The following is a 13803-nucleotide window of genomic DNA, read 5'->3' on the forward strand; positions in this document are numbered from 1 at the left end:
AAGAGAAAGGATAATCAATTACCAAGGCTGCAATTCTTTTATCTAGAAAGATACAAAAGGACAGCTGAAGACAGTTCTTTACACATAGAGAGCTGCTTCTGTTTAGTCCTGGAAGAAAGGATCAAGATCCAATCATGGCCCACATGGAAAACAACATGAAAATAAAGTGCTATTATTCTTTTAAATATTAAAAAAAAATTTTTAACGTTTATCTATTTTTGAGAGACAGACAGAGCATGAGGAGGAGAGGGAGACACAGAATCCAAAGCAGGCTCCATCTCCAAGCTGTCAGCACAGAGCCCGGCATGGGGCTCGAACTCACAAATTGAGAGATCATGACCTGAGCTGAAGTCGGTTGCTTAACCGACTGAGCCACCTGGGCACCCCTAAAATTTTTTTAATGTTTATTTTTGAGACACACACACACACGCACACGCACACACACACACAGCACACAAGTGGAGGAGGGGCAGACAGAGAGGGAGACACAGAATCTGCAGCAGGCTTCAGACCCTGAGCTGTCAGCCCAGAGCCCGACACGTGGCTTGAACCTGTGAACCATGAGATCATGACCTGTGCCGAAGTCGGACTCTCAACCGACTGAGACACCCAGGTACCCCTAAGGCACTATTATTATACAAAGATGCATATGTCAGGTTGGAACTTGGTTTCTGGGGTGTCCCTTCCTAAGGGCGGCAGCTATCTCGTATCAAATATCACAGCCCATGCTGTAAAAAGCAATTTGCATGTGAATTCAATCAAAATGACAGTCCATGATCTAAGAAGCGATTTGTATGTGAATTCAAACAAATGCATGAAAGTTTTATATTTGTATGTAAGACAAGGTAAAATTTTAATGATCAACTAAAACACATCTTAAACATGACAATTTACATTATAAAACACTTTCGAATTAATGTCTATTCTGTTTACTTTCAGTTTAGTACTTATAAAAGCAGGATGTACAACGGTAAGAACACATTTACGAGTACTAAGAAAGCCACGAATTAGTTCATAAAGTTTATTTTTTTAACTCTTAATTGATAAGGGTCATTTTGTATGTGTAACTAATAAGCAGAAAATAATTTTCTCTGAAAGCACACTATCCTTCTGTCTCCACCCCCACCCTCTGGTCTCCCAGTTTCACTCTCCAGAGGTGGAAAAAATGATCGTTTTATTGCCAGTTTCTTCCTATCTGATTCATGTGAATTTTCTTTCTTTCCTTTTTTTTTTTTTTTTTTTTTTTTGCAGAAATGGTAGTATGGTTATAGGGATTGTTCCATACCTTGCTTTTTTTTTTTTCAAGTTTATCTACTTTGAAAGAGAGAGTGTGAGTGGGGGAGGGGTAGAGAGAGAGAGAGTCTCAAGCAGGCTCCACACTGTCAGCCTGGAAAGTGATGAGGGGCTTGAACCCATAAACCTTGAGATCATGACCTGAGCCGAAAGTAAGAGTCAGCTGCTTAATCTAGTGAGCCAGACTGTTCTTGTTATTTGCAAGCCTTTTAGTCAACAGCAGGTCACTAGCAGTTATGTTTTGGGGAAGTCAACAATTATACATGGATTTTCAGCTGCATGAGTTGTTGGCACCCCTAAGCTCTGTGTTGTTCAAGGGCCAACTGTAGTTTGGCTTTCTTTTCAGGTCAGTTAGAACAGGATGAGGTATGTCTTATTCTTTTTAGTGGTTACAAAGTATTCCATTGGTTGAACATACCAGAGTTGATTTCTCTAGTCTCCCATTGAAACACGTATAGGTTGTTTTCAGGCACTGACTATCACCACAATAATTAAGTGATTTTCTGTGTACCTGTATTTCTTTTGTGAGAATATAATTTAGGAATAGAAACTTGGAAGAGGAATTGATGGATCAAAAGTTATGAGCATATTGTGTGTGAATAGTGCTGAAATTGTCCTTCAGAGGGATGTAGGAATTTATATTAACACCACACTCTCTCCAAGATTGCTTTTTGTCAATTTTTTTTGGTCTTTTCCAACATATTGGGTGAAAAAAAGACTCTTATTGTGATTTTAACTTTCATTTCTCCTAATATGGGTAGAACTTCAACATCTTCCTATATTACTTAAAAACTTTTTTAATGTTTATTTATATTTGTGAGAGAGAGAGAGAGAGAGAGAGAGAGAGACAGAGAGAGTGTGCACGTGGCTGGGGGAGGGGCAGAGAGAGAGGGAGATACAGAATCTGAAGCAGGTTCCAGGCTCTGAGCTGTCAGCAGAGTCTTATGCAGGGCTTGAACTCACGAACCATGAGACCATGACAGGAGCCAAAGTTGGACACTCAACTGACTGAGCCACCCAGGCACCCCTCACATCTTCCTATTTTAAAACCATTTGTATTTTTGGTGAATTGATTATGTTTTTTGCCCATTTTCCCATTTTTCCATATAGTTGTAAGGCATTTTTTTTTAACGATTTGTAGATATTTGTGAGTATGGAAATTAGCCCTTTGTGTTTATATGTTGAAAATAATTTCCCTGAGTTTATTAGCATAAATTTAACATTTTTATGTAGCAAAACTATCGATTTTTTTCTTATATGGCTTTTGTGTGTTTTATCAGTCTTTATTTTATTTTATTTTTTTATTCCCCTGAGGGGGACACCATTACTGGAGGTATTGCAATTCCAGATTGATGCGTGGAGTGGACAGAGTAAGCTCCTATTCCATTTCCTGCTCCAAAAATCCGTTTGATATACTGCCCTTGGATAGAGGACACACCAGAGATTAAACTGATAAGAACAAATAGTATGCTTGATCTTAGCTAAAAGGCTGAGAAGCCACATCATGTCAGGTTTTAAAAGGTCCCCAAGTCTGAGACTGCTTTTAAAATTCTTCCATATTTCCTTCCAGTATTTTCATTATCTCATTTTTCCCTTTAGTATACTTAATCTGGCTAAAATTTGTTTTGATGTAATCCAGAGTATTTTTTTCCTAGATGGCTCCCCAAAACTCTCTGACTAATTTATTGACAGTTCATCTTCACCATTGATTTGAAGTGTTCATGTCTCAAAATTGTCCCCATAAGTATCTGTATATTTCTTGACTCTTATGTTGAGTGATCTGTATATTTCTTTATGCGCATGTAGTAGACTATTTGATTACTATTGCATTTTAATAGGTTTCAAAATCAAGACAAGAATGCCCCCTGCCATCACCTGTATTCAACATCATACTGAAAGTCCAAGCCAGAGCAATAAGGCAAGAAAAGAAAAGGCATTCAAATAGGAAAGGAAGAAGTAAAATTGTCTCTATTTTCAGAAGACATGATCTTATACATGGAAAAACTAAAGATTCCACACACACACACACACACACACACACACACAGAAAAAAAAACTTTTAGTACTAATAAACAAATTCAGCAAAGTTACAGAACACAAATCAACATAGAAGTCAGTTGCATTTATGCACACCAACAATAAGCTATCCCAAAAGGAAATTACAAATACAATCCCATTTACAATAGCATCAAAAAGAATAACATACTTAGGAATAAACTTAACCAAGGAGGTGAAGTATAACCTAGGAAGTATAACCTAGGAAGTATAACCTAGGAAGTATAAAACACTGATGAAAAACCCAAATGAATAAACAAACAAAAAGCAGAACCAAACCTACAAATACAGAGAACAAACTGATGGTTGCTAAAGGGGAGGAGGGATTGCAAAATGGGCGAAGGAGAGTGGGAGATAAAGGCTTCCATTTATGGAAGGAATAAGTCATGGGAATAAAAGGCACAGCATAAGTGCCTTCTATACTTAATGATACTGTAATAGTGATGTATTGAGACATATGGTTGCTATACTTGTGGTGAACAGGGCATAATATATAAGCTTTTTTTTTAAATTTTTTTTTCTACGTTTATTTATTTTTGGGACAGAGAGAGACAGAGCATGAACGGGGGAGGGGCAGAGAGAGAGGGAGACACAGAATCAGAAACAGGCTCCAGGCTCCGAGCCATCAGCCCAGAGCCCGACGCGGGGCTCGAACTCCCGGACCGCGAGATCGTGACCTGGCTGAAGTCGGACGCCCAACCGACTGCGCCACCCAGGCGCCCCAAGCTTTTTGAATCATTAAGTTGTACATCTGAAACTAAAGTAACATTGTGTGTCAATTATACTAAAAAAAATAGAACGATAAAAGAAGTATAAAACACTGATGAAAGAAATTCAAACAGACAAATAAATGGACAGCTTTGTCATGTTCATGTATTAGAAGAATTAATAGTGTTAAAAGATCCTAAGTACCCAAAGAAATCTACAGATTCAGTGCAATTTATCAAATCCCCAAAGGTATTTTTCACAGACATAGATTAAAAACAACCCTAAAATTCACATGGAACCACAAGACCCTGAATTACCAAAATGATTTTGAGAAAAAGGAACAAAGCTGGAAGCCTCATGCTATTTATTTATTTATTTATTTATTCATTTATTCATTTGTTTATTTATTTTCAATTAACTGACATAGTGTAGTCTTGGCTTTAGGAGTAGATTACATACAATACCCAATGGTCATCCCATGTTCCCTCCTCATTGCCCATCACCCATTGTCCCCACCCCCATCAACCCTCATTTTGTTCTCTGTATTTAAGAGTCTCTTATGGTTTGCCTCACTCTCTGTTTTTATCGTATTTTTCCTTACCTTCCCCTTTGATCACCTGTTAAGTTTCTCAAATTCCACATGTGAGTGAAATCATATGATATCTGTGTTTCTCTGACTGACTTATTTTGCTTAGCATAATACCCTTTAGTTCTTCCACATTGTTGCAAATGGCAAGATTTTATTCTTTTTTATCACTGAGTAGTATTCCATTTGTGTGTGTGTGTGTGTGTGTGTGTGTGTGTGTGTATGTATGTATTTATGTATGTGTGTGGATATATATATATATATATATATCTCACATCTTCTTTATCCATCAGTTGATAGACATTTGGGCTCTTTCCGTAATTTGCCTATTGTTGATAGCACTGCTATAAACATTGGGGTACATGTACTTCTTTGAATCAGGACTCCTGAATCCTTTGGATAAATTCCCAGTAGTGCAATTGCTGGGTTGTAGGGTAGTTCTATTTTTAATTTTTTAAGGAACCACCACGCTGTTTTCCAGAGTGGCTGCACCAGTTTGCATTCCCACCAATGGTGCAAGAAGGTTCCCCTTTCTCCACATCCTTGCCAACACCTGTTGTTTCCTGAGTTGTTAATTATAGCCACTCTTACCATTGTGAGGGGGTATTTCAATGAGGTTTTGATTTGTATTTCCCTGATGATGAGTGACATTGAGCATCTTTTCATGTGCCTGTTGGCTATCTGGATGTCTTCTTTGGAAAAGTGTCTATTCATGTCTTCTGCCCATTTCTTCACCGGTATTTGCTTTTTGGGTGTTGAATTTGTTAAGTTCTTTATAGATTTTGGATACTAACCCTTTATCTGATATGTCATTTGCAAATATCTTCTCCCATTCCATCTATTGTCTTTTAGTTTTGATGATTATTTCTTTCATTGTGCAGAAGGCTTTTATCTTGATGAGGTCCCAATAGTTTCTTTTTGCTTTTGTTTCCCAATAGGGTTAAAATATTTATTAGTTAATTATCATATGCACACTGAAAAGCTATTGGTTTTTTTCTGCATTAATTTTGTACTAGACAGCTTGCTGAATTTTCTTCTTGTTTATAATGGCTTTTAAGTTAATTATCGTGGGTTTTTCAGGTATATAGACACAACATGTGAGAATAACACATTTACATTTTTTTCTGTCTTCATTTTTAAAGAGCAAAGTAAGAATCTACTAACAAATAAAGCTGTATAACTTTTTGTTGTACATAGAAACATTATTGATAGAATAAACACTTAGGATACAGAGTAAAAGTTAGGACTATTTTAAAATAATTGGGGGTGGGTGTAGAGAGAGAAAATTTACCAGGAAGAAAAAAAAAAGACTAAGTTCTTAGCAGTCATTAAGAAAATTAGGAAGCAAATCATAAAATGTGTATAATAAGCATGAACATTAATGGACATTAGTGTCTGTGAAATCTGTTATATTATGACTCCTACCTTGAACTTTAGGTTAAATACCTCCTTGTGTTGTGAGTGAGATGGTCAAGTTATGTGGCCCATCCTTCAGCCTGCTGCAGTGGCAGCTACTGAAAAGAGGGTACCTATGTCCCCTTTTCCAGCAGCAAAGCTGCAATTAATGGCCAATGATCACTCTGACCTGCTTCCTCTTTTTCCTCAGCCAGAGATTAAAGAATTGTCACTGACTCTTCATAGAAGGAAGGGGGAGAGAAAGGGTGTGAGAGAACCGCTGGATTCAGTTGACTATGACTCAGTAATGGACTGTTAACAAAAGAGGGCAGCTGTGTTGCTGTTATCATGATGGGGACACTGAGCACCTCGTCCCTTGTGGGAAGAGTCGCCTTATGGACGGGGCAGTTGGCTTCACTCTTTTAGAAACACTTCCTCGCTTTGTTGGCTTCCTTGAAGTTAGCATCACTGCACTGGCTGGCAGCCTGCTTCCTCCCTGCCAAAAAACTATTTTGGATTCAATTCATAGTTTGCCTCCTAATTTATTTTTACACTTTAAAGAAATAGGATACTATAGCTATTTGTGTGCTAAGTAAATTTTATGTGCATTTAAGTATTCTCAGGCAGACCAATAAGTTCTACAGAACTCTTTTTGTAAAGACATAGAGAAAACCAACTTGATTGAGAAATAGAAGCCTGGCAGAACACTGGTTATGAAGTTTCAGTTACATGAATGAGATTATATGTTTAACTACATGAATGGGCTTAACTCTTTAGACCTGCCTTTTTCACCAGAACAGTCCAGCTTGACTTTTCATGTCCGTACATACAAGTGTAACTCACTCTTTTAATGACTTATAATTATGCACTGTGTGAATGTACCATAAATGAATCGACCCGTCCTTTGTTAATGGAAATTTGAGTTGCTCTCGCAAAAATTCATTGCATTGTATGTACCAAGGTATACAGAATGAGAATGAGGATGGTTATACCAGAATCCTAGTTTTGCCCAGAGCAGGAGTATTTCTTACTGGAGCAGTATCCACTCTGTGGCAGTGGAAACAGCAGAGAGCTGCCAAGCATCGGGAACTGTGATCAGGGCCATCGATATTCGGATGTGACAGCATTGGCAGGTGGCCTGACGCAGAGGGAGGCCATGAGAGGAGCCATAGGAGTCGATTTGGTAAGCTCCAGGACTGAGGCTTAGTAACTGCAACACTGGAGAGAAATAACAGGACTGGCCATATTTACATTTTCTTAATCCTGAAATGCTGGCACAAATGTTGGCATTACTGGCAGTCTTCTATTTAAGAAAATAATTGTATGGTGTCGTCATCTACACTTTGTCATGAGAAAATCATGAACTTGAGAGGGAGCCAAGGACTGTTGTTCCTGTGCCCTTCTAGCCTAAATCTTTCTAGAAAGGGTAAACTTGGAAGAAGTTAGAATAAATTACCCTAGGGAAGAACCATCTATTTGTATGAAAATGGGTTTGGTGCTCTCAGGAAAGAAAGGGAGGAACCTTTAATCCAGAGCTTCCTTATCTTTTCTTTTTCTCCTCACCCTATGCCTTCCCTCATACTACATATTCCCCAGGGCCCCTTCCTAACTCCCTATCCCCACCCTCACCCCCATCCAGATTCCATCAGGGACTTCTGGACACTGCGCCCAAACTAGCTCTGGGAAATACAAAGTGCTCACCTTCATCTGTAATTTAGAACATTGAAATTCATGCAACCAAAGGATACTTTGAACAGGTCTTTCTTTTCTTTTCTTTTCTTTTCTTTTCTTTTCTTTTCTCTTTTCTTCTCTTTTCTTTCCTTTCTTTTTTTTGAACAGATTTTTTTTTTAATTTTTTTTTCAACGTTTATTTATTTTTGGGACAGAGAGAGACAGAGCACGAACGGGGGAGGGGCAGAGAGAGAGGAAGACACAGAATCGGAAACAGGCTCCAGGCTCTGAGCCATCAGCCCAGAGCCCGATGCGGGGCTCGAACTCACGGACCGCGAGATCGTGACCTGGCTGAAGTCGGACGCTTAACCGACTACACCACCCAGGCGCCCCTTTTTGAACAGATTTTAAAAGGGAAGTGATGCAGTGAGAGAGATTTCTAGCAAGTCACCTCTATTTAATACAAAATGTAAATGGAGTATAGAACTTTCTGGATATGTGTCATAATATCCATAACTCAGAGGTTAGATTTTTGAAATACTGAAATAATGGGACTACACTAAGAAAAATACCACAAAATACTTGGATTTTCAAAAGATAGCCTGATATTCTGGCATACCAGAAAGCAGTTGAGCACTGAACAATACGGGGGTTGGAGCACCGACCCCCACACAGTTGAAAATTTGTATTTAAATTTTGATCCCTCCAAAACTTAACTACCAATAGCCTACTGTTGACCAGAAGCCTTACTGATAACATGAACAATTAATTTACACAAATTTTGTATATGTGTTACTGTATTCTTATAGTAAAGTAGGCTAGAGAGAAGAAAATGTTATTAAAATCATAAGGAAGAGAAAATACGTTTATAGGACTGTACTGTGTTTAGCAAAAAAAAAAAAAAAAGTCCGTGGATAAGTGGACCCACGCAGTTCAAACCCATGTTGTTCAAGGGTCAGCTGTACTGCAAAACGACATTTCAATCATTTATTCGGTCAAGGTTGGAAAGACAGAGCAAGGCAAAGTACCAGTTTGGGATACCAACTGACAATTAGAAGAATCCCATGAAATTGGGCCAAGTAGAATGGCATAGCAAAGAGGGCCTGAATTTGGTGCCAACAAATTAAGTCTCAAGAGTCCTGACTATTTTACTTATGAAGGCTGCTGGGTTGAAACAAGGTCTTCTATCCCATTGGGCCTCTTCATCCATAAAATAAGCATAGTAGCACTGCTCTGTCTCTCCCACAGGGCTGCTGTGAGATAGTATAGAATATTGGCAATAGAAACTATAAAAATAAGACCTTAAGCTTTAAGGGTAGAATTGTCCTTTATTTAAAAATGTCAGTGTTAGGAAAGAAACGTTATGATTTTGCTCTCAATCTCTGCATAAAGATGGTTCCTTCCTTGAATGTTCTCTTATTCTTATGTAGATGGAAATTGAGGGGAAATTTTGAATTACAGGATGTTTCCTTCCTCACTAACAATGTTAGCTCATACCTCTCATGAATGTGTTTAATTTTTAGCTACTGTCATCTCCATTCAGAATGATGTAACCTGAATGAGAAAAGAGCTCTCATAGCATACTGTTGGGAAGGCTAGTTTTGTTTAGTCTGTACACACGGGGTCCTCTCCCCATTATTTCGGAGCAAGGCTCAGATATCATATTAACAGACTCTTTGAATTTGATGTTTAATTTGAACTGTCTTTGATTTCTGCATATCTGTTAGCCTTACACCCTGCAGCTGACCTAGTCTTGAAGATTCATGGGGCATGAGAGCCTTTGGCAGTTTGTTTGCTTGGAAAGGAAGCTTGGCTCCTTCCTGGCAATCATCCTATTCCATTTGGTTCTCCCTTGTTCCTGCTCTCTCAGCCCATCTTTGAACTCTGGCTCACTCAGGCTTCAAGCCCCTGCTTGGTATTTGTTGCCACTGAGCTGGGTTCTCACTCTCTCCAAGGGACAATGGCTTATACTTCCTCTTCTAAGCTTTCCTGACTTTTGCTTTCTCAGGCAATTCACATGTACTTCTAGCCCCTCAAATCCCAACCCTGGCAGGACTGGTTCACTGCCAGGCCCAGTCAGGAGGAGAAAAGGACATGCAAATTTGTGACAGCTTCCTCTCAGGTTGTGGTGTTGCTTCTCCTTAATCTGGTTCCTTAAATTATCCTCCAATGGCACTCTTCCAACCAGAACTGACTAGTCCAAATTTTCATGGTTTAGTCATGATAACTGCTGGGAAGAAGATGATAAGTATCTCATTTTGTGTTAAACCTTGCCATTGGGCCACTGTCTTGTTTTTGGCCTTATAATCCCAGTTTTCGGCCTTATAATCCCAGTTTTCTATAGCACTTTTAGGTCAGCAGCTCTTTATCTTGACTTGTATGGTTCTGATTCTGATTCCAGTCACATTGTTTGGGTTTCCCACACCCAGGCAACTCTCCAACACCAGCTAGGTGTCCTACAATTCAACTCTGTTCAGATGGTATCTGATCTCACAGGTTAATGGCTCAGCCCCACAAGACTGTCTACACTTCAGAGGCCCAAATTGCAGGTCCAGATTGTTCCCTCTGCCTCTGACCAACTATAAACCAGAGGTTCCCATGACTCCCTCTTTGGGTTGATTAAAAAACAAAATTCAACCAAGTAAATTTGAAGATCAAATTGGCTTTATGTAATGATTCATAATCAGGCAGGATCCCGTCTAGATCCAAGAAGCGGAAAGCTCCAGGAAGCTGTAGAAAATGGAAGTTTTCTAAAGCCAGGAAGGGGCAGAAGAAAGAAATTTATTAGCAAGGAATGCATTATTTTAGGCAAAGGTACCCTTCTAATGGTGTTGGGAAAATGAATAGAGTTTTACACCATAAGATGGTCAGTGGGACTAAAACAAGCTCTGGTCTCTAGCTTAGAGACTCCTCTTCCAGGTTCTTCTTGCCCTGTTTGCCGAGCGTGCGAAAACCCCCACTATTATGGGAGCTGATGGAAGCTCTCTAAATCCCAGACTTCTGGATTTTTATGGAAGCTGCATTACATGGGTATGACTGATTAAATCATTAGCCATTGGCGATTGAACTCAATCTCCTGTCCGCTCTTCTCCCAGAAGTTTTAACCTTTTACTTTATTTTTAATTTTTTTAACGTTTATTGGTTATTAAGAGACAGACAGAACATGAGGAGCAGGCAAGGGACAGAGAGATAGAGAGACCCAGAATCTGAAGGAGCTCCAGGCTCTGAGCTGTCAGGCACAGAACCCGAAGTGGGGCTCGAACTCACAAATTGTGAGATCATGACCTGAGCCGAAGTTGGTCACTTAACCGACTGAGTCACTCAGGCGCTCCAAAGTTTTAACCTTTTAATCACATGGTAGGTTCCTCTGGTAACCAGGCTCTCGTCCTTAAGCGACCTAGGAGTTTCCAACAATCATTCATTGACATAAAAGACACGTTTGTTTATAGCTATGGTCACCTAGGAAATTCCAAGGATTTTGGAAGCTCTGTGCCAGAAAAGGTTTGAAACTAATATCACCATGTGACAGCTTGCTCTTCAGAATTCATGCAGCCCCTTTTGCCCAGCGAGGCTAAGAAGGAACCCAGGGAGCACATCTCTCTGCAGCTAAGCTGCAAGACAGTTTAGGTAACACCAGACATGCAGCATTCAGAACGTCCCTCAGGACACCCGGCTTCTCTGTGTCTGGAACCTCCTTGGGATTCTTTCTACTCTCTGCCCTTCCCCTGTTCTGTCTCTCTCTTAAAATAAATAAACTTAAAAACAAAACAAGACAAAAACTTTCCATCCTGTTCTATCTTGGATTAGTCAGATTGGCTTTTGAACTAAATTGAGGTCCAGGGCGCCTGGGTGGCTCAGTTGGTTGTGTCTGACGTCGGCTCTGGTCAGGATCTGGTTAGTGAGTTCGAGCACCGCATCAGGCTCTGTGTTGGCAGCTCAGAGCCGGGAGCCTGCTTCAGATTAAAAAAAATAAGTTCATAAGAGAAAGGATTTTCTCTGCAGACAATAAAAGCTATGTGGGTTTGTTTATGTTTTCTGAAAACCCATAGAAAGCTGGTCCTACAAGATGGTCTAGAATCTCAGAATTAGAATCAGTGAAGGAAAAGCACATTATCGGTGACCCAAGCTATTTTTCATTTTTCTTCTTGTTATTTCAAGCAATGAGGGAAATGTCAGAAGAACTGACATGGATAAAAAGTGGACAGTTTCTAAGATGTGAGCTTTGTTTTTTCTGTCTCCTTCTTATTAGGTTACTTGTGTTCATTCAGGAAAGGGCAGTACAAAATGGAGTGCAATGTTGGAGGAAATATCAGAAAATATTTTGTGTATAATATTGGCAAGAACAAAGTGGGCTAAATACCTAGGTGAAATAAAGCTGAAAAAATATAAATGCACACATGTATCTATCATCTATACACATATTAAGTGTATATTAAATAAGTATAGATGTGAATATACATTTTGCTAAGCAGTTTTACATGCACTATGTAATTAATCTGCATAATAACTCGATGAAGTAGGTACTCTTATTTCATTTTGGAGACAAGTAGACTTGCACACAGAGATCTCAAAGAACTTGCCTCAAACCAATGTTCATGTGGAGACAGGATTTGAATCTGGTGGGGGATGGGGGGGGCTAATTCCAGAACCTGTGTTCTTTATCATAAAAATAAGTCTGATTTACTTCTGTGAATTATGAACAGCAGGAATTTACAGAGTTTCTCTGAGGATTCAGTGCCACTCAAGGGAAGTGTGGGTGGCCAGTGTGATCTTTAGACTAGATCCAGATGGTCGATCTCCTCCAGAAAAACCTTTAGAACAACCAGAGACAGTTCTGGAACCCCAGATCAAAAACATATTCTGGTTCTGGACTGAACTGGACTGGCCATCTGAAGAGAAAAAGAGGAATTCTATTTACCGTTATGTTTGATGGACAATCTACATGATTATCACCTGTACAGGTGAATTGGAAGCATATATATTCTTTCTATTGTTCTGACTTCTGAACCAGTGTTGCAAATAACTGCATGTAACATTTCTTATCATTGTGCTATTTTAATCAGAAGAACATAAATGGTGAAATTAATGAAATTCCTTAACTATTGTTTCAGCATATAATTTTCACCTATTTGTAAGACTGTTCTAATAAAAAATCCTTTGTTCTGTGTAGCAGAAACCTTTTATTTTTGTTTTCTTCCGAACATGTTAATCTTCTTTTGTTCATGAATGATTAAGTCAGTATGGCAGAAAAATAATATGTCCAGGCAGTGAACAAAAATGCAGAAGTTGAATTTACTAGCCAAGCACCAAATCTGAGTCATTATACCACAAGTAAATTATGCTGTGCATGAGCAATGCATTAACTTGTTCAATTTGTTCTGATAACATACGACATTTTAAGGAAATGTTAGGGATGTTTAGTTTATTTCTATTCATTGAAAAATTTTATTTAGCCACCGATGCCTTTGAGCTTTCTTGCTGTCTCCAGCCTTTTATGTAGGAAAATAACTCTAAAAGTAGATGTGACATTTCTTTTAAAACCAAATGCTTCTTCGAACATGTTGCCATTATAAAAATAGTAAGTAGATGTAGCTACTTACAGATGGCATGTAGCTGTAAACAAAAGCTTATTTTGACTTAGATGCCACATGCAATCATCTAGCATATAAAATCGGGACTGGTGGTATAAATAGGAATCCTTTTTGTTGGTCATTTTCATATCCATTTCTACTGCCAAATCTTGTTGACCCTTTTATGTATTATTTCCTGCCTTTAATGTGGTGTACATTTCCTATAAAATACAAATTGGAGAATGGCTTTCATTCAGCTTAAAAATAAACATTTCCTCCTTTCTGGCCGCTGCCCAGATGATGACTGTCACTGCAAGTACAGGTGTGTGTCTGTCAGAATTAGAAGGTTTCCCATGTTCATGTGACACCTGTACTGACTTCCATCTGCACACCTGTAGCACTCGGTTCTGATTCCATCTGTGTTTCTTCTAGGTGATGAGTATCGTAGAGATCATCTCATATTTTCCTGGGTATCTCTAGTTTTTTACATAATTTTTACTGAGCAAATTAATGTCTCCTTCTGTT

General features: G+C 38.9%; 1 non-coding gene across 1 annotated transcript; it reads right to left on the minus strand.

The window, feature by feature from the left end:
* Window positions 1-2604: 2604 nt before the first annotated feature.
* On the minus strand, window positions 2605-2794 carry LOC122476651. Its single transcript, XR_006295574.1, has one exon. It is a non-coding gene; the product is annotated as a U2 spliceosomal RNA (small nuclear RNA).
* Window positions 2795-13803: the final 11009 nt, after the last annotated feature.

The sequence above is a fragment of the Prionailurus bengalensis genome, chromosome E4 (assembly GCF_016509475.1).
Source record: "Prionailurus bengalensis isolate Pbe53 chromosome E4, Fcat_Pben_1.1_paternal_pri, whole genome shotgun sequence".
In the NCBI taxonomy this organism is placed as follows: domain Eukaryota; kingdom Metazoa; phylum Chordata; class Mammalia; order Carnivora; family Felidae; genus Prionailurus; species Prionailurus bengalensis.